The sequence below is a fragment of the Dasypus novemcinctus genome, chromosome 20, assembly GCF_030445035.2.
Source record: "Dasypus novemcinctus isolate mDasNov1 chromosome 20, mDasNov1.1.hap2, whole genome shotgun sequence".
NCBI lineage: Eukaryota > Metazoa > Chordata > Mammalia > Cingulata > Dasypodidae > Dasypus > Dasypus novemcinctus.
In genome coordinates, this window is record NC_080692.1 from 47,237,315 (window position 1) to 47,260,976 (window position 23,662).

Below are 23,662 nucleotides of genomic sequence, written 5' to 3' on the forward strand. Positions count from 1 at the left end.
ATGAGGAGGCAAGGGGATGGCCTCGTGAGAGGAGATGGGCTCCAAAGGAGAGGAAGGATGTAAGAATGGGTGAGCTAAGGATAAAGACCCTGAGAGCGATGGAACATAGGAGCAGCAGTGATGGAAGTGCCTGCAGCTATAAAAACAAATAGCCGCAGGAACACAAGCCCTTGCTGAGCAGCGCAAGCAGGGTCTTTGGGGACCTAGGATGGCAGTGACCTAGGACATCAACCGGAAGTTTGACTTACTAGTGGCCGGCAGTGCTGAGGACTGCACAGCACGGTGAGAGGCCTACCCCAGCGCCTTAAATGGCAAGGACAAGTGCTCGTTCACGTGTCAAGTGGTTACAGAGCTTATCTAAGAACCTGTGCTTGGCACGGAAGAGCTCAGTTTAAATGTGAATTCCGTCTCTTTTTTCCCCCATCATTTAGCTGGTAATTTTTACTAGACCAAACCATTAAAACCCATTTTTAATGTACTGAAAACAGAACGTCTAAAATGTAATCCACAAATAGGTCAGTTTTCTTTTTTTCTTTTAACATGTTCTTAATCTTTTTGTTTATTTGTTTATTTATTCCCCTCTCCCCCAGTTGTCTGCTCTCTGTGTCCATTCACTGTGTGCTCTTCTGTGTCCACTTGTATTCTTGTCAGCGGCACCAGGAATCTGTGTCTCTTTTTTGTTGCATCATCTTGCTGCATTAGCTCTTGGTGTGTGCAGCACCATTCCTGGGCAGGCTGCACTTTCTTTCGTGCTGGGCGGCTCTCCTTACGGGGCGCACTCCTTGCGCGTGGGGCTCCCCTACGTGGGGACACCCCTGCGTGGCACGACACTCCTTGTGTGCATCAGCACTGTGCTTGGGCCAGCTCCACACGGGTCAGGAGACCCGGGATTTGAACCCTGGACCTCCCATGTTAGGCAGATGCTCTATCTATTGAGTCACATCCGCTTCCCAGTAGGTCAGTTTTCGAGCTGCCTTTCCTCAAGGCTGAGTTCATGTTCCACTAGAGAAGGTGGAAGCTAAGTCCCGTCTATTGGGTGATAAAATTGAGTAGTGAAGAGGGCTGATGGATGCAGTAGGGCAGTGCCTCTTAGACCTCCGTGTGCACACCAGGGAGTTGCAGATCTCCCTGAAATGCAGATTCTGACGCAGGAGGCCGAGGGTGGGCCTAGGGCTGGCATTTCCCAGGAGTCCTGGAGCCAGCGCCGCTGCTGCCTGGGAACCCACCCCTGAGCGGGAGGCCCCGGCTGCAGAGCGGGCGTGGAGGAGCACGGGTGGCACGGGGAGCACCCAGCCAGGTGGCCGCCAGCGCATGGGGTTGCTCGGTTCCCCAGCTCTCTGAGGCTTGGCGCTGTTAACTGACGCACAGCCACCCACAGAGAGAAGCGCTTCACCTCTGGCATCATTTCTCTCCCTAGAAGCCTGAAGGATTTCGTACAAACAGCCAGAGGAGGGGTGGTAACAAGGTGACATGTTCGAGATAAAACAGCAAAATCAGGACCAGGAACCTAGTTGAGTGTCAGGATCGAGCCATTCCTGCATGCGCCCCCGCGGTGAAGCTTAAGGTAGGTTCTTTGGGAAAATTATAATAAATTTTTCTACTGAGATTTTTTTTTTCTGGTGGGCCTATAAGTATTGAGGGGCTCCTCTCCACTTTCTCTAGTATAAAATAAATAAATTCAGTTTCCCATTCAATTTATGTGAGCAATTATTTTAGAAGGAAACAAAAAGTTTTTGGAACATATGAAAACCTTAAGAGGTGATATGCCCTAATTTCTTTTATAATTATTTGCTTCACTGAACACAACACAAGAATTACAGTAGAAATCAATATTTTAGTCTCATTTTTCAGCTAGACAATAAGCATCCTGCCCTAACCTTGGACAAGTATGCAGCATGTCATTTCAATTGTTGAGTGAGTGATGGCTGTGAGTATAGCAGCTGACACCTACAATAAACCATTATTCTTAGAAATAAGGCAGTTTGTAAACTCAGAGAGGAAAATTTTGCTAGTTGGTTGTTTATGCTTATATTTGCCACCTGGGGAGCATAATAGCTTTATTTTAGAACAATTTGTATAGGTACAAATACATCCTTAATTTTCCAATGGAATAAGTAGCAGATGCTTTGTTTTTGTCATCTCAGTTTTGCTTTCTGGGTATGTAGAATGACTCTTGAAGGGAGTTTGCCAATTTCCCTTCTTACACTCTACCCATTTCTGGCCCAATGAGCTGATGCCATTGCTTCAGTAATGGAAACTCTCATTTCTGTTCCACAGGTGTTTTCAAAAGTACTGCAGCACAATGGGGGCTGGACCCGCTTTTCCTCATTCCCTCGATGAGTAGAAAAGCATTCTGGAGGAGAGGCAGGTGCAGGCTGTCACTGAGAAGCCAGGGTTCCCGCTCCCCATGAGTCATTCAACATGTCACTAATGCGACGATGCCCAGACAAAAATAGATCTTACCTAGAGCTGGAAGAACTGGAGGGCGAAATGCAAAACATCAAGTCTAAATATTTCTGCTCTGTCTGTGACAATGACACCCCTTTTGTAGACAACCTTCACCAGGTCAGTTCACTTATAGTTGCCAAAAATTGATTCAGCTCCCTGTCAATCAAGTGAACAATCACCTTTTAAAATAATGATGAACATAGACAAAGAAAACGTAGCAAATTAACTTGAAGTTGCTATGACATCAGGTTAGGCCATATGTAGGATAGAAAACAAAATGCTGAATTAAGAAACAAATAACAAATTCAGGTAATAATGATTGTACTAAGTCTATTAACTTCTTATAGGATGTAGTCATTAAAAGAAAACCCACAGTTGAACAATCACCTTTTTTTCATTGCTCTCCAGTTGTTTTACAGGAATTGTTCTCTTCCCAACTGGATTACTCCTCCCAGAGAGCAGCACCCCTGTCTATTTCACTCATGACTTAGGGCAAACCCAATGAACTGAACATGGGCAGGGAGGTGGGAAAGGCTCCCAGTCTGGCCTCTAAGAAGTCCTCCATGTAATAAGCAAATAAATTGTACTCTTGTGTCACCAACCTTCTAAATCCTCCATTCCTTACAGTGGTACAACTGGATTAAACTAGAAGCATATGAGGATTTAGGGGTCAGACGCAAAGGCAAAAACATTTGGCACCCTTGTTCCACCTTTTGGGTGGGACCAACTCAGTTGTCCTGCTATTCTAGATTTGAGATCTGATTGGGGTAAGTTTTACCTTCCCTGGAGTTTAAATTTCTACTTGTTTATTTTAATGAAATCAAAGTACCTCTGAACAGCAACTCCCGATGTAGGGATTTATTCCATAATTCTAAACACCCAAATAACTACCATTTACTGAGCATCTTTTAAATAATAAGTATTCTAAGTAGATTATATAATTAAATACATAAAAAACCCTATGAGGGGGAAGCAGCTGTGGCTCAATTGATTGGGCTCCCGTCTACCATATGGGAGGCCCTGGTTCACATCCCAGGGCCTCCTTGTGAAGGCAGGCTAGCCCGTGCCTGCGGGGAGCTGACGGCCCGCGCCCATGGAGAGCTGACACAGCAAGATGACGCAACAAAGAGAGACAAGCAGACTCAGAAAAAATGCACAGCGAATGGACACAGAGAGCAGAGAGCAAAACAAGCTGCAGGGGATGGGGGAGGGGTTAATTAATTTTAAAAAAACAAACCCTATGAGGTAGCTATTATTCATCCTAATTTGGAGATCAAGAAATTGAAGCCTAGCGACCTTATCCAACCTCACACATCTGGATATAAAGGTGGAGGGACTAGAAACAGCATCTGTCTAGCTCTAACCCTGGATCCCTAATGTGGGAGTCTTGAATGAAAGTAGTTAAGAAACACAAACCTTCTGAGATGATGGACTCCACATAATCTACATGGCAACAAGAGCTACACTAGATTACTAAAACCAAACCTATTTGTTCCTTCCCTCCATGATTTCAACCACAATGGAAATTAAAAGAATTGTCAATGAAGACACCAAAAAGAAAGTAAAAAGAGAAGACACAACTTGGGAGAAAAGACTTGCAATACCCGTAACCCTTAAAAACGGACTCCAATAAATTAATTAGAAAAAGGAAGAACCCAGTAGAAAAATGAATAAATGATTTGAACAAGCTTTTCACAGAAGGGAAAACACAAACAACCAAGAAAAAGGAAAAAAAAATGCATAGCCCTATTAGAAATCGGGGAGATACAACAGAGAGCTACCATGCCACACACACTCAATTAGCAAAACTTTATAAGCCTGATTACCATATGGAGTGACCCAAGCACTTCCAGATAACTGGTGAGAAGGTAAAAAGATGTGATCACTTCAGAAGGGATTCTTACCTTATCTGGAAAAGTTGTTTTACTCCTAGTATATGTCATAAGGAAAATTTTCTCCATGCAGTCAAGAAGATATATGGAGCATAGCAGTATTGTGTGCAATAGCATAGATAATTAAAAGCAAACAAAAAAGAAAAGAAGAAGAAACTGAGGAAGAAAAAAAGGAAAGCAACACAAGTATCAACCAACAAATCAATGGTAAATGGATAAGTGGATGGTGATTGTATGAGTCAGCCAAAGGTGACATAAAACACCAGAAGTCTTTTGGCTTTTATAAGGGTATTTATTTGCAGTAGAAGCTTAGTTACCAGGCTGTAAAGCATAAGTCACTTCCCTCACCAAAGTCTTTTGCCACATGTTGGAGCAAGATGGCTGCCGACCGTTGTGAGGGTTCAGGCTTCCTGGGTTCCTCCCTTCCAGGGTCTTGCTTCTCTCCAGGCTCAGGTTTTCTCTCTTCCTGGTGATTGCTTCTCAAATTTCCTCACAACCAAGATCCTCTTTGTGATTACTTCCCTGGGCTCCAGCTCAAGACTCTAACCTCCTTCCTCTGCAGTGTGGTTTCTCTGTGAGTCCCTGTCCCCTACTGATGTTGCCCAATCAAAGTCTTAATCATTATTTAATAAAATTAAAGCAAAACCTCTGAATCCCATATACTCTAATATGCCCAGAGGGACAGACTAGTTTACAAACATAACCCAATATTTCTTTTTGGAATTCATCAATAATATCAAACTGCTCCAGTGATATAGACTTGTGGTAGATTATGTAGTAGTGAAAATAAAAGTCATGTAACAATATGGATGCATTTTGGGAAGATTGAGGGAAAAAAGCGGTTGCTGAACAATACATAGAGTCAGATTGCATTTATAAGGCTCACTGACATGCCAGACTAAATGATATAGTAAGGGAATGATAATACAAAATTCATATCAGAACAGGGGTGAGCTCTGAAGAGAGAAGTGGAGGGATGAGATCTCGGAAGGGCTCTCAAAAGACGTTAAGGTTATAGTTACGTTGTAGTTTACACTCATCTCCCAGTCCATTCAGTGAGTTATGGCAGGATATAAATGTCCCTGCAATATCATTCAGGACAAGTAGCAGTGCTCCAAAATGTACTCATCAAATGCAATGAAAGAAGTTGTTGATGTGGGAGGAGTGGGAGGTGTGAGGAGTGGGGTATATAGGAATCTCTTTTATTTATTTATTTTTATTTCTCTCCTCTCCCCCTCCCCCCAGTTGTCTGCTCTCTGTGTCCATCCACTGTGTGTTTCTTCTGTGACCACTTCTATCCTTATCAGCAGCACCAGGAATCTGTGTTTCTTTTTGTTGCATCATCTTGTAGTGTCAGCTCTCTGTGTGGGTGGTGCCATTCTTAGGCAGGCTGCACTTTCTTTCATGCTGGGCAGCTCTCCTTATGGGGCGCACTCCTTGTGCTTGGGGCTCCCATACGCGGGAGACACCCCTGCGTGGCACCGCACTCCTTGCACGCATCAGCACTGCACGTGGGCCAGCTCACCACACGGGTCAAGGAGGCCCAGGGTTTGAACTGTGGTCCTCCCATGTGGTAGACGGATGCCTTATCCATTGGGCCAAGTCCACTTCCCTCTTTTATTTTTTAATGTAACATTTCATGTGATTTATGTATCTTTTTTTTTTTAGTTTTTTAATTGTTTTTTTTTGAAGATACATAGATCACAAAAAATGTTACATTAAAAAATATAAGAGGTTCCCACATACCCCACCCCCCACACTCTTCCCACATCAACAACCTCCCTCACCATTGTGGCATATTCACTGCATTTGGTGAATACATTTTGGAGCACTGCTGCACCACATGGATTATAGTTTACATTGTAGTTTCCACTCTTTACCAGTCCATTCAGTGGGTTATGGCAGGATATATAATGTCCAGCATCTGTCCCTGCAATATCATTAAAGACAACTCCAAGTCCCAAAAATGCCCCCACATCTCATCTCTTCTTCCCTCTCCCTGACCTCAGCAGCTACCATGGCCACTGTCTCCACATTGATGCTACATTTTCTTCCATTACTAGTCACAATAGTCCTATAGTAGAATGCCAGTAAGTCCACACTAATCCGTATTTTACTCCTCCATCCTGTGGACCGTCCCTGGGATGGTGATGTCCACTCCACCTCTATATCGAGAGGAGGCTTAGATCCAGTGATGAAAGGCAAATGTAAAAAACGAAGTTTTATGACATTTTTCATTTTTTAATACCCCAATTTATTTTTACTTTATTTTAGTTTTTCTAAATTAGTACTTATTCTATTTCTAATCTTTAAACCTATCATTACTATTTCATTTTCCTATTAGTTGAATTTGGCAATATAATAGGCTTCATTTTTTAAGAAGTTTTGGATCACAGAGGGGTTCGACTGTGGCAGGGAGGAGCACTGGTGTGGGGTGTTATTGATGGAGGCACGTGGTTGGGAGGGAGTTCTCCAGGGCATGTATATAGGGGACATTAAAATGTTCAGATATTCGTTAGGTATTTTCATGGTAGTTACAGTTACAAATGACAATTGAGGGAGTGCTGAGTTCCTGATTTATGCATCTTTTTAAAAAAGGTAATAACAATAATAAATAAAAATAAAAAATTAAAAAAAAAGAAAGAAGTAAAAAAAAAAGACATCAAAGTCAAATATAATGTTCTTATTCTTAACTTGGTGGTGGGTTCCCAGATGAATATGAAGAATTATTATTTTTATCTAGTAGTAAAGAGCTAATAAATAAAATATGTAGTAATAGAGAATAGTAATAAAGTTTGTAGCAATGTTTGGTGATGGTTATATAATCTTCCTGCCTTTGTTGATTTTAACTCATGATCGTTAAAAAAGTCTCTCATTTTGATAAGCTTTTATAGTAAGAAATTTGTGGGGATTTTTTTGTTGTTGTTGTTTCTTAGAAAAGTACATTGAATTAGTCTGGGGGAAATTAGTACTATACTTGGAGAAAAATTAAGTTGTTCGATCCTCTGACATAATTAAAAAGCAACAAAATATGTGCAATGGCTCTAAAGATTCAATGCCAGTTTCAGTTGAGTCCCATCTACAACCTCTTGGGTTGATTGTAAAACACATTTTAAGTCAGATAGCTGTTTCATTGCATTAGTTATAGTTTGTCTCCTTTCTAATGATTTTATCGAACTGTAGTAAAAAGAAAAACAATGACATAGTTACACCTGGACACCTTCCAAATATTACATAACTAGAAATGGCAATTGTTTTATAATACTTTCCATAATGCCAGCTGTTCACGTGTTCCAAGAAGAGCAAGATTGAAATAGCAGGTATAAACCCAATGGAGTCATTTCAAGTTTCCATCAACTCACATTTCTGAGCATTACTGCTCTCACCTTTTTCTCCAAGGCTGAGACTTTACACCCAAGCTTAGCAATTTCTTCTGCAGCTGTTCATTGGCTCCCTGAGCCTGTTGCAGCATGACTTGATCATTGTTTAAATGCATTTGTAACTCCAGAAACTGAGGGGGGAAAAAAGGGCTGTGTTAGGCAAGAATTTTCTGTTTTATAATAAAAGAAGCCATTGATGCCAAAGCTGATTATGTAGCAAACCCATCAAGGGCTGAAAAATTCCACCAGAGAATGAAGCATGATGGGAATTCTCAAGTCAGCTCTAATTTCTTTTTTGACTTCAGGAGTTCTTTATTAAAAGCAACATATTAAACTCCACCCCACCCCCCAAAAAAGGAGAAAAAAAAAGATTTGGCAAGACTACTAAAAGGTGGTTTAATCTGCTGCATTTTATGCATTTCATAACAAGTTCATTCATTTAATAATTACCACAGATAATCTGATACATTTCCCTTTTATAAATTGGCTTTTCCCCCATGCACTGTTGTTTCTGTAGCTTTTTTAAAAATCTTGATTTCTTTTATGGGATAGTTCCGTAAGTATTCACAACGTATAACATTGTGTTACACTTTTATGCCAAAGGCCTTAGCAATAATGACTCATGGACAGTAACACTAAGCCATTTGCTAGTTCTCCATCTTTTGGATTTTAATTAAAAGGAAGCCCGTGGCACCAAGAAGGTGGCATATAGCTGATTTGTAACAATGTGGCAAAGAAAATTAAACTATTAACAACTGTTTCACCAAATTTCATCCAAATTCTTGAGTCTCACTGAGTTCTGGGAGGCAGCAGGGTCCAGTGGAATCTTGTGAACAACATGTCTAGATCTCTGTTTTCTCATTTTAAATTGACAATGATAATGCCATTAACAAACTTGATTGCAGAATAAAATGAAATGCTTAGTTTGCTCACTAAATCTATGATTTGTTTTATGGGCATTTAGTTAAACATTGTCTAGAATTTTATATCCAAGGTAGTACATGCAGGCTCAAGTTGATAATGCTACACACAGTGCTAATTCATTAAATTTCAATGTCTCTGAAATTCTGAAATATTTTCCCCTTGAAAAAAGTAATATATACATGTACATATATATGTATATATTAGAGATGTACGCTCACATATATCCATTACAGCAAAGTCTAAGGATCCGCCTCCCCCCCATTCACATCATCTTATCAGCTATGAAATCTAGCCAATGCACAATGCTGGCATTTATTCCTTTTTTTTATTTTAGTATTTACTAGAGATTGAACCCAGGACCTTGTCCATAGGAAGCAGACGCAACCACTGAGCTACATCTTCTCCCCTGTACATTTTTTCTTGAGCAAACCAGGTGAACTGAAACCAAAATTTTCTAGAGACATAATATCTTTTGGAAAGTAAGTTTAAAAATACAGATTTTGATGGGCAAAGGGTATTTGAGAAACTGGCTAAATCACATGAGGTGCTTTATAGTGTGGAAAGACAGAACACATTCTATGAAATGGAGCTGAGGCCGAAAGCATGTGGAGAGAGAAAATAAATAAAAAGCTGATGGGTCATGATGATGGGAATGAGTGTTGCTGGGGGGGGAGAAGTGGGGTGGGGGTGGTGGAGTTGAATGGGACCTCATATATATATATTTTTAATGTAATATTATTACAAAGTCAATAAAAAATAAATAAATAAATAAATAAAAATAAATAAATAAAATTATATGGTAAAAAAAAAAAGCTGATGGGGAAGCGGATGTGGCTCAAGTGACTGGGCTTCCATCTACCATATGGGAGGACCCTGGTTCGATCCCCAGGGCCTCCTGGTGAAAGTGTGCCTGCATGATGAGCCACGCAGCAAGATGATACGCAACAAAAGAGAGATGAAGGGGAGAGTCAAGGCGAGACATAACAGAAACCAGGAACTGAAGTGGCAAAAGTGACAGGGAACCTCTCTCCACATCAGAGGTCCCCAGGATTGAATCCTGGTGAATCCTAGAGGAGAAAACAAGAACAGAAGAAAAAAAGAGAAAGAGACACAGAAGACCACACAGTGAATGGACACAGACAGCAAAAATAGCAGGGCGGGGCGGGGGCGGGGGAGAAAAAAAATTACCAGCTGACGTATGTTTATCTCTTACTCCAACCTGGTACACTTCATCCAAAGTGGAAGCCCCTCTCTCTAGGGAGTCGAGAGGCTTCAAATGGCAGAAGGAGGTAAGTGGTTCAATCCGTAATGGCTAATCGTGCACAACCACCAGTGCCTGACACATGAAGTAAGTGGCTAATGAACGAACCCATGAATGGCCCACATCATCCATGCAAAATTAGCCTCTGACTTGAAAGTGAAGGCCAAACTTGTATTCCAAATAGTAGACAAAATGTTACAAAATTGCAGCAGCAGGAAGATAACTCAGCAAATATTAATAAATACCTTACCTCTATTGATTTTTAAAATACTGAAAATTCTTACAGGTTCTACATTATGTATCTGATCAGAAGACAGGGTTTTCTTGCCTCTACTTAAGGAAAAACTTTATGAGACACTATTACATACCTTTATATGTAGTTTTTTTCTACATACTTAAAACTGATAATATCTTCTTTCTAGGTACACTTTCCATGAAATGGGTCCATGGCAATCAAACTGATCTTTAGAAAATATAATTTGTTGCCAAAAGCTGGACTTGCCTCCCCAAATATTTAATTTTCATATTTTCTGTGGACACTCCCCCATTGCCATATCTACAATGCTCAAATTGGAATAGAAAATAACTGAACTCTTGTACCTTCCTTCTTCACTCCCCACCTTTCCTATACACATACATATTAAGGGAGAAAGAAAAGGTAAGGAAATATAAGAAAATCCTCTTTGCAGCAGAAAAAATAGTGTTTAACCTACGACTATCATTTTACTTGTTCTTACTGAGTCACCAGAGGATGTGAGAAGGGCCTAGAAGAAGTGATGTTCCTCCTCCAGCCGTGACCAGGCTCGCTGATAGAGCTGGAGGGGCCACAGCCAGTAAGACCAGGTCCCCTCCATCCCGTAATGTTCATTCAAGAGTGGAAAACTAACAACTAAACACAGTCAGTTCTTGTGATTCAGGGCGGTGTGCTCTGTGAAGTCACTGAGAACTGTATTTGTGAATGCTAGACCTCGTTCCTAGGGTAGGGAGGGGCCTGTGAGCTCGGGCTGTATTTTGTCATCCAGTCAACACATAACCTTATTTTGTACCATCCTTTCCCTCCCCTCCTCCCTCCCTCTCTTCCTTCCTTCCTTCCCCTCTTTCTCCTCTTTCCCCTCTTTCCCCCTCCCCACCTTTTCTTTCTTTCTTTCTTCTGCCAGGAAGCCATTGAGCGATGGCAGTGCTGGCAAAGCTTTCACAAATACAAGCCCACCACTTGTCCAAGGGGCCACAACTGGGGACGTATTCGACCTTGGGATGAGGTGCTTCTCGGTCACATGTCTTCGAATTCATCTGCATTAAACTTGGTAAAGTCTCACTTCTTAGAGATAAGGATTTTCTGGCAGCCGGGGAACTTGACCTCAGCCCTGCTACCTCCTGATCACATGCTCCTTGTTTTGGAACCTGCTGTGGATGGACATGATGAGCTGGCCCATGTGGACCCTGGCCTCTGTCATCTGGGGCTTTCCAGAGGCACCTCACATGCCTGTTTGGAGCCTACATTGGGGGCAGCACGAGGTCAGGCATGACCATCAACAGGAACGGCTGTCCCCAAGATCCCTTAAGGTGACTGAACAAGCCACAGGCTGCGCCCACTCCCAAAGGGGCTATAGTCCACAGCCACCACACATCGGACCTCCGCGAGAAAGAGGGAGAGTCAGCTTAATTGGTGGCATGTGTGATCCATTTTAAAAACACCTCCTTTAACAGATGTCAGTGATTCCTCACCACTGAACTGAGAGCTGCAGCACTGGCGCGCATGCCTAAATGAAGAGTGTCTAACAGAGAGTGACTTTGTGAGGCACACCATAACCATCACACTCTTAGGAACACTGGACCGCACTTCAGCACTACTCTTGGGTGCCATTTTAAACAATGAAGTCAACAAAAAGCACAAAAATGCAAACAAACAAACAAGAAAGACACTCAATACACCATGAAAAGGGCGCTTGTTTACAGTGCAATTGCTGAATCAAGAGGGTGGGCTGAGTGCCCCCGTGCTCAACCTCGGGTGAGAGCACGCATGCCGGGCAACCCAAAGCGCCCACCACTGCTGTGCCAGCCAATGACAGCAAAAGCACAGCAAGTATTGATTTCAGGATTGCAAATAAATTTTAGTGAGTAGGCAAATTTGCAAATATGGACTCTACATATAATGAGGATTGACTGTAAAAGAAAATAATTATGAAAGTGTAAGTGTTATGAAAGAAACAATTAAGGGCAGGAAGATAAGAGTGGCTGTGACTATATTGGGAGTAGAGACCTGCTTTAGACAGGAGGGTCCAGAGCAAAATGAGAAGGAGCTGGCCATAGGAAGAGCAGGGAAACATTTCTTAGAGAAAAGCAACCAGAATAACTGGTTATGAGTGGAAAGAGTATGAGGACCTAGGAATTTTGGGCAGAGACCCAAAGTGCCCCGGTGTCCCCTTCTGTAAATATCCCACTAGTTGATTTACAGGGGAAGGACCGAAGGAGGCCAAGAACAGACACAGAGGGGCTGTTGCGGGGCCAATTAGGGAAACGGGCAACTGCAACCACGACGGGCAGAGGAGGCGGAGCGGCACCAAGAGCTGCGGTTTGCTAATGGAGTGGGTACTGGGATACACGAATAGGAAAGAATCAACAATCCCTCTTGGGTTCCAACCTTGAGAGCCATGTACTGAGACAAATAAAACCAGAGATTGGGAAACAGGTTGGGGGAGAGATGGCGGAGGGGTGTGCGTGTGATTACAATCAAGAATTCCATTTAATGCTCCTTTTATGGATTGACTCTGGGGATTTACTCTGTCAAAAGTGGCAATAAACAGAAATTCACCTACAAATAATCTTATCACTGATCCTCTTAGAGCCGTGATATAATCACTTTATAAAATGAGGGAGATTATAAAACCCAACACTGTATTTATTCCTGTCAACCTGGTAGAGCAGTAACCATGTGAGAACCGTAATGAGTCCAACTTAATGCAGAGCACATTTTCAGGTCCTCAGAGGAAAGTATTCAATATGTGAGGAAGGCTCATTAATTCCAGGGATGTGTTGCTGAATGCAATGGCACTGAAAGTAAGTATAGGTGTCTAAAAGGAGAAGCACGTAAAAAGCTGGCCCTAACAGATTAGCAAGTGGCCCCGGCTCCTGTTCACGAATCCTGACCTCGTTTAAGAACCTGTAAGCATCAAAACAAGGAATTTGCTAAAGCACACAATCTGGAAATTTATTATTGTCTTGTTTGGAGTGAAGTCCATCATCTTTCGGGATGGGAGATTCTCCCCATTTTCCTTGGACTTCTATCTGTTGGAGTTGAGGAGATGCCTGGAGGTTATACATTGATTTACTTAGCTAAAGGTCTTCACTAGAGGACAAAGTATTAATTGTACCACGATCTCAGAGGTGTACAAGATTACCCATAGAAAGCTAAATGCGGGAGCCATGCCATATTGGTTGTGCCAGAGGACTGATATTTCAACATTTTATATGAAATAATAAATGAAGTAAAAGGCATTGCCTTAATATCATTGTGCCTTATCAGCCAATCTTTAGAGAGTGTACTTCATTCTTGAATTTTTCTAGAGGAAGATTTCCCAATCAGGTCAATTCAGCAAACATTTAGGCAATGTGTACCACATGCCAGAAACTGAGCCAGGGGCTTAGGATATCGAGTTAACGTTGCATTGTGTGTATTTTTATAAACTGCATCAAATTCTCGTTGCTCTTTTTTTTAATAGTAGCTAATATTTATTGAGCACTTAGTGTGTTCCAGTAAATGTTGTAAGGGTGTCACATGTTAAGTAGTTTCAACAAATAACTCAGAAACATTAGTTTTGCACAGAAATTTTATCATGCGTTGTGGGATAGGCTGACTGGCTTGTCCTGGGACTGCCTCTTATTTTTAAAATTTAGGTGAAATTCCTATAACAGAAAATTGATGATTTTAAAGTACACAATTTAGTGGTTTTTAGTTACATTCAGAATGCTATGCAACCACCCCCTCTATCTAGTTCCAAAAGAGTTTCCAAAACAAACCCCATATCCATTAAGCCTTCACTCCTCTGCCCCTCCACCATCCCCTGGCAACAACGAATCTGCTTTCTGTCTCGGTGCATTGACCTAATCCAGATATTTCACATACGTGGAGGGAACACAGGATATGGAACTTTTTGTCTCTGGCGTCTTTCATTTAGCATAACGTTTTCAAGGTCCATCCACATTGTAGCACTTACCAGTACGTCACTCTTTTTTATAGCTAAGTAATATCCCATGGTATGTTGCTTTAATTTCCCTTCTAAGACAAGCACTACCAATGGGTTGGCTTAAACAATGGAAATGTATCGGCTCACAGTTTTGAGGTAAGTCCAAAATCCCGACATCACAAGGGGGTGCTTTCCCCTGGTCTTGTGGTGCCGGGAAACCTTGGGAATCCTTAGCTTTTCTGTCACAAGGTGATGCCCAAGCACGTCCTCTCCTTTCTCTTCTGGGTTCCACTGACTTTCACTTATCCTTCTCCAGGTAGCCTTCTCTTCTGAAAGTTTCCAGAAATATGACTAAGGCCCACTGTCATTCAGTTGGGTCATGCTTTAACTAAAAATACCATCTTCAGAGATCCTATTTAAAAAGCGTTCACACCCACAGCAATGAATTAAGATTAACAGCATGCTTCTTCTTTCTGGGGTATATAAGTTAAACTACCAAATATGTATATACCACATTTTATTTAGCCTTTCACCTGTTGATGGATATTTGGGTTGTTTCCACTTTTTAGCTATTGTGAATAGTGCTTCTTGAACACTCATGTACAGGTTTTCATTTGAACACCTGTTTTCAGTTCTTTGGGATTTATACCTAGAGGTAGAATTGCGGGGTCATATGGGGTATTAGCAGCCAAAGGATTGCTGATGCAGAGTACCAGAACTCTGTTGGCTTTTATAAAGGGCATTTATTTGGGGCAGAAGCTTACAGTCACAAGGTCATAAAGAGTCCAACTCAAAGTTACTTCCTCACCAAACTGTTGCCCCATGTTAAACAAGATGGCTGCTGATGGCTGCGAGGGTTCAGCCTTCCTCTTTCTCTTCAGGCTCCATGGCCTCAGCTCCTTCTGATCTCAGCTGTAGGCTGGCGTAAGTCTCATCTCTCTCCCCAGGGCTTGTTTCTTTCGGGGCTCAGCGGCTCAGGTCTCTTCACAAGGTCAGCTGTAGACTATCAGGCTCATCTCTGTTCTTGGGGCCTCTGCTGTGTCTAATGAGTGGTCTCTCTTCCTCTGCCGTGTCTTTTTCTGAGAAGCCCTAGTCTTAATTTACTCAAGCAATTGTAACCTAGTTTAATACAATCAAAGGGTATCAGACCAGTTTGCAAACATAATCTCTCCTTTTGGAATTCATAAATAATCTCCAACTGCCACATATGATAATTCTATGTTGAGCTTCCTGAGGAATTTGCCAAACTATTTTCCACAGTGGTTGTACCACTTAACTTTCCCACCAGTAATATATGCAGGTTCCAATTTCTCACATCCCTACCATCATTTACTTTCCTTTTTTTAAATTATAGCAGTCCTACTGGGTATAAAACAGTATCTCAAAGTTTTCATTTGCATGTCCCTAGTGACTAATAATGCTAAGCATCTTTTCATTTGCTTAATGGTCATCTGTATATCTTTAGAGAGATGTCTTTTGAAATCTTTTGTCCATTTTTTATTGGGTTGTTTGTCTTTTCGTCATTGAGTTTTCATAGTTCTTTATATATTCCGGGTATTAGAACTTTTTCAGATATAGGATTAGCAAATATTTTCTCCCAAATTATATTACGATGATGATAATGGTGACTTAGTCAGGGTTCTCTAGGAAAGCAAGACAGGAGATAGCTGTAAATAGTATGAGATTTTATAAAAACTGTCTCACGTGATTGTTAGGATACACAAGTCCAAATTCCGTAGTGCAGGTTGCAAGCCAGGAACTCCAATGAATGTCCTCGGTGAGTTCCCCAGGAGAAGCTGGCTGTCTGAAGTAGAAATGGGAATTCTCTCTTTGAATGCTGAAATCACTTCTCCTTTTAAGGCCTTCAATTGATTGGATGAGATGTCACTCATTGCTGAAGGCAAGCTCCTCAGTTGAGTGTAGATGTCATCAGCCATAGATGCCAACACCTCACCAATGATTTAAGTCCATGTCAAGGGTGCCAAGTACATTTGTGGTGGTTTGAAACCTGGATGAACCCTAGAAAGATGTGTTCTCAAATGTAACCCATTCCTGTGGGTGTGCACCCACTGCGTGGAGGGCTTTTGATGAGGCTACTTCAGTCAAGGGGTGTCCCACCTCTATTAGGATGGGTCTCAATCCTATGACTGGAGGTCTTTATAAGAGAATGGAATTCAGACAGTGAGAGGGAAAGCCAGAGAGGAAGCAGCCGGAAGCTGAACATCGACAGGTTCTGGAAGAGAAGGGAGAGCCCAGGAGAGGCTGCCATGTGCCTTGCCATGTGACAGGCTAAGGCTGGCAGCCAGCCCCAGAACACCACAATCTTTGAGGAGAAAACATCATCTTAATGACACCTTGATTTGGACATTTTCCCGGTCTCAAAACTGTAAGCCAATAAATTCCCATTGTTTAAGTCAACCCATTTCACAGTATTGGTTTGGGCAGCCTAGAAAAGTAAAACAACATTCAATGGGGAAGTCTTAACAAACGATGCTGGGATAACTAGGTATCCACATAAAAATGGGGATAATAATCCATTTACCTTACATTTGAGGCTGCCATGGAGATTAAACAACTCACTACATGTAAAGAAACATAGAGCAGTGCCTGGCACATATATTAAGTATTCCCAAGCAAAAGGTAAAAATGTGTGTATTATTTCATCGCCAACACTTGTTTGCAAGTTACTATTTTTTAAAGCATTGGCAGCTGTGGTTTCTAATCTCACCATGGAGAGTGTATTTACCTGGGAATGGAAAGCTCATGGATTTATAGGGCTCAGATTCTTCTATACACAGGTCCCTGGTTTACACTCTAACTTATTACGACCGTGACTCAGACTGCTGCAAATCAACCTCCTGGCTGCTTCTGTGAAATGACTTAGTTCTCTGTGTCCAGCTCATGGGGAACAGATGTTAAAGTGAAAAAAATAACCCCATAACAATTTCCCCTAATTAGTACCTTTGTGAGTAAACTGAACAAGAAGACTGCACAATCCTAGAAACTAAATTAGCCTCTCATCTGTGGGCGAGGCTTCCAGCTCAGCAAGATGAGTCACTGGCAAGCAGAGATAACTCCTTGTGCCTCTTCCGTGGATAAATGGGGGCCTTCAGTCTTCAAAGCTGTAAATTTGGCCATTTTTAAGAGCACTTTAATCACTCTACTTTTTTTTTTTTAACTGAGGTTTTCATAACATTCTTCTTTCTTTTTCCTTCTTCCCCTTCTTCAACACAAAGTGTGATACTATACTTTTTACACCATGACTGACTCAGGAATGCAGCTATTTTTCATGAAGTCCTATCAGGGCAGCATAAAAATATTGCGAAAGTAAGAGTAATGGGGTAACCTTTCGGGAAGAAAGAAAAGGGGGGTTAAAAGGAAAAACCTTGAGAAGTTCCCAAAGTAAAATGACACTGAATGATGATTTTGACAATTTTCGTTGCTCTAACATAAAATCTAGCATTCATATGAGAATATTTTTTTCCTGACTTACAATTCAAGATTAGTTGAGAATAAACTCCAGCATCTCAAATATTTCATTTCTATGCTATCATTTCTATATGATTCAGTTCCATATAAATTTGAAGACCAGGAGCCCAAAATAAATGTATCATGTGGAACTGAAATGTTTTTCCCTGTCTTCAAGATGAATCTATTCTTAAAATAAATTTATCCTGATCCAACTTTTAATATATAACCATTTTCACAGACTCTTAAAACTAAAAACAAACACACAAACCAAAACAAGCCATAAGGAGTCTTCTACTCTAAGTCAGGCCATTTTTGGAATCCACAGGTAGAGGGCTTTCAAACCTAGTCTTAGCATTCTCCAAGGAAACTATTTTATAACACTTCCCAAAACTTCTTCGGCAGCTTTGACCATACAGGATACAGTACATACCTGTAATGAGATGTATTTCCATTCTTAAACATCTTATTTCATAGCCACATTTCTCAAAGGGGATTTCCCAGGGTACCACACTATCATCTTGTCCTTCACATAATTCTATACAAGCTGTTAAAGTGACATTTGCAATGAGTCCATGGTCATTTACTTACACTCTTATTTTCTCTTTTCTTTCATGCATTTTAACAAATGGTACCATCATAGGTATTCTCTATTCCTCATTCCGGGACTTACCGTCACGCCGCCTTTTTGATGATGTTTGCTTATCGTAGATAGCACTGCCGTGTCCAGTGTTCTGTAAGGGACCCGTCCTCCTTCCCTGATGGAAGTCACAAAAAAAAAAAGCATGCACAAGTGTCCAAGGTCATGGATAACTGGCATATTTTTACCACAGTGATATTAAGCAAACCAATCTCCTATAAATTAGGTACAAATTTAAATGCTGGTTGATGGAATTATTTATCAGTTTTCAGAGCTTGTTAGGCGCACATGCCCTTCGCAGAAGGACTCATAAAGTTTTGCTTCATGAAGCACATTTATCTTCTGAGTTGCTTTCACGTGCTCCTGCACAGCAGTGCGTTTCAGTTTTGTCGTTTTTCACCGGTGTCCCCTCTCTGCCAGGCGCTGTGCTCAGGAACGGGGGCAGGAAGATGAATAAAGCCAGGCCCCCACCCTGGAGGAGGAGGCAGTCTTGTGGGGTCACCAGCACCTCCCCTCATCTCAAAGGGCGAGTTCCGTGAGGAAAGCGCCCACAGGGGCCTGCGGGCCAGAGAAGAGGAGCCCTGCCGGGAAAGGCTTTCTGGAAGAACTGCTGTGACTAATAACACTTCTAATTTAATTTTTAAGGAAATGTCTGTAGAAGAGAAATTCAAAAAAATGAAACCGAGTGTTTATGGGAGGGACTCAGGACAGGGACTCAGGGAGGAGGAGAGGCCAAGCATTAGTCAAACGTCACACTTGAAAAGGGAAAGCGTTTCCTGGGTGAGGCTTGTGCGGATTTGACCCGGCTTTGCAGATCTGCTTCCAGTTCTACGTAATGCTCGTTCCCAGGCCAGGCTGTGCATTATTGCCCCCGGATAGCTTTAAATAGATGACAGGTACGGAGGCCACACCTCCAGAGAACGGGGTCTAGAGGCGCCTTGAATCCACCTGTAAGACAAAAACCCCAGAGGATTGTTTCATGACGAACTTGCCCCACCCTCTGGGTGGAACATCTTTGGGAATCACTACAAAAGCACTGAAGATAGGATTTTTATGAATTTGAGAGGACAATCAGCAAGATGGAGGCAGAGTAAGGAGCTCCTGGAGTCAGCTCCTGCTACAGGGCAGGTAGCAAACACCCAGAGCTCTCTGGAGCTGCTGAAGCACCTGTGTGGGGGCTCCAGGAGGCCAGAAGAGCATCCTGCTATGTCCTTGGGGGAGTGGAAGGAGGAGATGCCCGTCTGCAGAGAAGACTCGTAAGTAGAGGCTCCACGCCCCAGAGGTCCACAAGCTGCCTTGGGAGCTGCCCCACGGCTGGAATTGGAGGCTCCACTTCCCCGAAACGGGGCAGGAAGAGACGGTTGGACACCAGTTTCAGCTCCTGATGAGGAAATTCAGCGGCTACAGTATGATCCTGAGAACAGCTGAAGTTTGAGCCTGTCCAGGTCAGAAAGAGGCCATCTCGACTCCGCCCCCAGCATGAGGGGAAGTGGGGCTGACCAAAAATCCCAGGGACAGTAGGGACAGTTTCTTTCACTGAGATCAGGCTACAGCCCTAGCCTAGGCTTCAGCCCTGCCTCTGGCAGGAGGAGGCTGGTGGGCGCTGCTCCAGCCTAGCCAGGGAACTGCAGGTACATTCTGCTGCCTGAGACTGAATAGCTGTAAGTTTGCCAGGGTCACTGCGGTCATCTTGGGCCTGCACTGCATAGATTGCTGCCCACACCTGCAGTTTCCTCCCTGCCCCAGGCAAGGGAGAAAGGGGTTTAAAGTTTCATCAGTCTCTCTGGGCAACTACAGTCTAGGCCTGTACGACTTGAATTATTTCACACAGCTGCGGCTTTGTCCCTACCCCTGGCAAAGGAAAAAGTTGGGAGAAGCTTCATCAGTCCCTGTGGCAATGAAGGCAGCTTGAGCCTCCACAGTTTACAGCACCAACTGCATCCTTGGTTCCTACTGCACAATCAGCAAGGGAGAAAGGGCAGGAAGCTCTAAACAAAAGAGAGAAACTGCACCCAGAATAAATACTCTAGTAAGCCAGATGCCAAGACACCAACCAAAAATTACAATCCACAGCGAGGAACAGGAAGCTATGGTCCAGTTAAAGGAACAAGCCTCCAGATGACATGAAGGAGTTGAGACAAATAATCATAGATGTTCAAACAAATCTCCTTAACAATTTCAATGAGACGGTGTATTAGTTACATACCAAAGGGGTGCTGTCGCAAAATAATAGAAGTTTGTTGGCTTTTATAAAGGGTATTTATTTGGGGTAGGAGCTTACAGATACCAGGCCATATAGCATAAGTTACTTCCCTCACCAAGGTCTATTGCCATGGGTTGGAGCAAGATGGCTGCTGACGTCTGCAAGGTTTCAGGCTTTCTGGGTTCCTCTCTTCCCAAGATTTCCTCCTCTCTGGCCTCAGGGTTCCTCTCTTCCTTGGGCTTGCTTCTCTTTCCTTTGTGTGTTTACTTCCTGGGGCTCCAGCTTAAGATTTCAGCATTAAACTCCAACATCAAAACTCCAGCATCAAAAACCCTTCAACTGTGTCCTTTGCCATGCCTTTTTCTGTGAGTCCCCACCCACAAAGGGGTAGGGACTCAACTACATGGCATGGTCCAATCAAAGCCCTAATCATAATTTAATCACACCCAGGTACAGACAAGTTTACAAACCTAATCCAGTATCTATTTTTGGAATTCATAGCTATATCAAACTGCTACAGCTGGCTAAAGAGATTAAGGATATTAAGACATTGGATGAGTACAAAGAAGAATTTGAAAGCATGCATAGAAAAACAGCAGATCTTATGGGATTGAAGGCTGCAATAAATGAAATAAAAAATACATTGGAATCATATAATAGCAGATTTGAGAAGACAAAAGGAAGGATTGGTGAGCTTGAAGAAATGGCCTCTGAAAGCTAACATACAAAAGAACAGATGGAGAAAAGAATGGAAAAAACTGAAGAAGGTCCCAGGGAAATAAATGACAGCAAGAGACACCCAGGCATATATGTCATGGGTGTCCCAGAAGGAGAAGAGAAGGGAAAAGTGGCAGAAAAAATATTTAAAGAAATAATGGTAGAAAATTTCCCAATCCACTTGAAGGACATGGATATCCATGTCCAAGAAGCACAAGATATTCCAATCCAAAGATATCCAAATATATCAACTCCAAGACATATACTAATCAGAATGTCAAATGCTAAAGACAAAGAAAGAATTCTGAGAGGAACGAGAGAAAAACAATGCATAATGTATAAGGGATACCCAATAAGATTAAGTGCTGATTTCTCATCAGAAACCATGGAGGCAAGAAGACAGTGGTATGATATATTTAAGATACTGCAAGAGAAAATCTTCCAGCCAAGATCTTATATCTGGCAAGACTGTCTTTTTAAAAAATGAGGGCAAATTTAGGATAGTCACAGATTAGCAGAAACTGAGAGAGTTTGTAACCAAGAGGGCAGCTTTGCAGGAAATACTAAATGGTGTGCTACAGTCTGAAAAGAGAGGAGAGAGGGGCTTGGAAGAGAGTGTAGAAATGAGGATTATATTGGTAAAAGTAAAAAAGTGTCAAAAGAATGGTGTAAATAAAATATGGCAGATAAAACACAAGTAGTCAGGAATAACCTTAACCAATGATGTAAAGTGCTTGTATTCAGAAAACTATAAGTCATTGTTAAAAGAAATATAAAAAGACCTAACTAATTGGAAGAACATTCCATGCTTGTGAATTGGAAGACTAAATATCATTAAGATGTCAATTCTACTCAAATTGATACAGAGTCATTGCGATCCTGATAAAAATTCCACTGCATTTTTTAAATAAATGGAAATCCTGTCCAACCCACCCAGCTCAGGCAGAACAGCCCATTCAACAATGGTGCTATGAGAACTGGATATCCAAAGCCAAATGAAGGAAAGAGTACCCCTTATAAAAATATTAACTCCAAATGGGCCCAAAACCTAAATATAAAAGCAAGAACCATAAAGCTTCTAGAAGAAAATGTATGAAAGTATCTTCAAGACCTAGTGGTAGGTGGTGGATTCTTAAAGGAGATAAGAGGAGTACTGAAATGGACTACTGATGTTTAATGTATGTAAAAATTTTACTTAACTTCACTGTAAAAGTGTGGAAATGTGTAGAGTTGATGGTAACACATTATAGTGAGTAAAAGCTGGTTTATAAATAGGAATGTGGCTGAAAAGGGTAGTCTAGGGATGTAAATGCCTACTGAGAAAAAGCTAGAGAATAATCTAAGGACTGAAGAGCATAGTAAACCAGAGGTGAATAAGAATTGTGATTGATGGTATAGATGCAAGAGTGTCTTTGGGAGCTAGAGCAGATGCACATCATTATTGCAGGGTGGTGGGAATGTGGAGAAGCATGGGAAAATAAAATTTGAGTGACCTCTGGATGGTAGTTAACAGTAATAATGTAATATTCATGCATCTATGCCAAAGATGTACTGTGTTGATAATGGGGGAGTATGGGAAAAGTGTGCCCAATGTATGCTATGGATCTGATAATAATCTGATATTATCTCATAATCTGTAACAAATGTTCCATCACAGTGTGAAGTGTTGACAGAGGAATGTTGTAGTGAAATTTTGCAAATGTGCATGATTGCTTTGTAAGTTTACAACTTCTGTCATTAAAAAAAAATTTTTTTAAATAATAATAGGGTAGGTTTGGAGAAAATATACCAAATGTAGGATACTTTGGTTAGTAGTAGTATTTTGAGGGTGCTCTTTAATCATTAGCTAAAAACGTTTCACAACAATGAAAAATAAATTTATGAATTCAAGAAAAAGGAAGGCTTCTGTGTTTGGAACTTTCTCTCTAGAGATCTGGAGGCCCACCTAATATAAGAAACCCAGCCAAGACAGGATGTGCTTAATTTGTATTTGGTCTCTTTAGGTGTCATCCACATGTTGTATCAGGAACAGGGGTTTCTAGATGAAATAATTATACTAATGAGGCACTCCCATATTTGTTGTGAGTTTTAAAACACAGCAGGTTCTGACAGTGCTCCCACCCTTATTCCTTGACTTTTTAATGGGATTAAGCCTTTTCCAACTGCCAATATTTGCATCTCGGGTCTGAATTTTCCAAAACTGAGCATCAGGGAATGCGAACCCCTAAAGGCAGCCCTCCATCAACGACCGTTTTAGTCTAGCACGCCGTGCAAAGCGATGCCATGAAATGCATTGGCTCTAACAACAGGAATTCATTAGCTTACAAGCTTACAGTTCTGAGGCTGAGAAAAATGTCCAAATCAAGGCATCATGAGGTGATGCTTTCTTCCTGAAGACCAGCTGCTGGCGATCCTGGATACCTCTGTCACATGGCAAGGCACATGGTGGCGTCTTCTGGTCTCTGCCTTGTCTTCCGGGTTTCACTGCTTTCAGCTTCTTGCTTCCATGACCTTCTCTTCCTCTCTCTGTATTCATCCCATTTAT

At 41.8% G+C, this 23,662-nt stretch overlaps 1 long non-coding RNA gene and 1 other non-coding gene across 2 annotated transcripts; both read right to left on the bottom strand.

Moving 5' to 3' along the window:
- Positions 1 to 520: 520 nt before the first annotated feature.
- LOC131274743 (uncharacterized) lies at positions 521 to 19,145 on the bottom strand. Its single transcript, XR_009182022.2, has 3 exons — positions 18,231 to 19,145; positions 7,727 to 7,851; positions 521 to 2,604 (listed from the first exon to the last, which is right to left on the bottom strand). It is a non-coding gene; the product is annotated as an uncharacterized lncRNA (long non-coding RNA).
- Positions 11,446 to 11,578, bottom strand: LOC111761005 (small nucleolar RNA SNORA70). The gene has a single exon (XR_002794497.1). It is a non-coding gene; the product is annotated as a small nucleolar RNA SNORA70 (small nucleolar RNA).
- Positions 19,146 to 23,662: the final 4,517 nt, after the last annotated feature.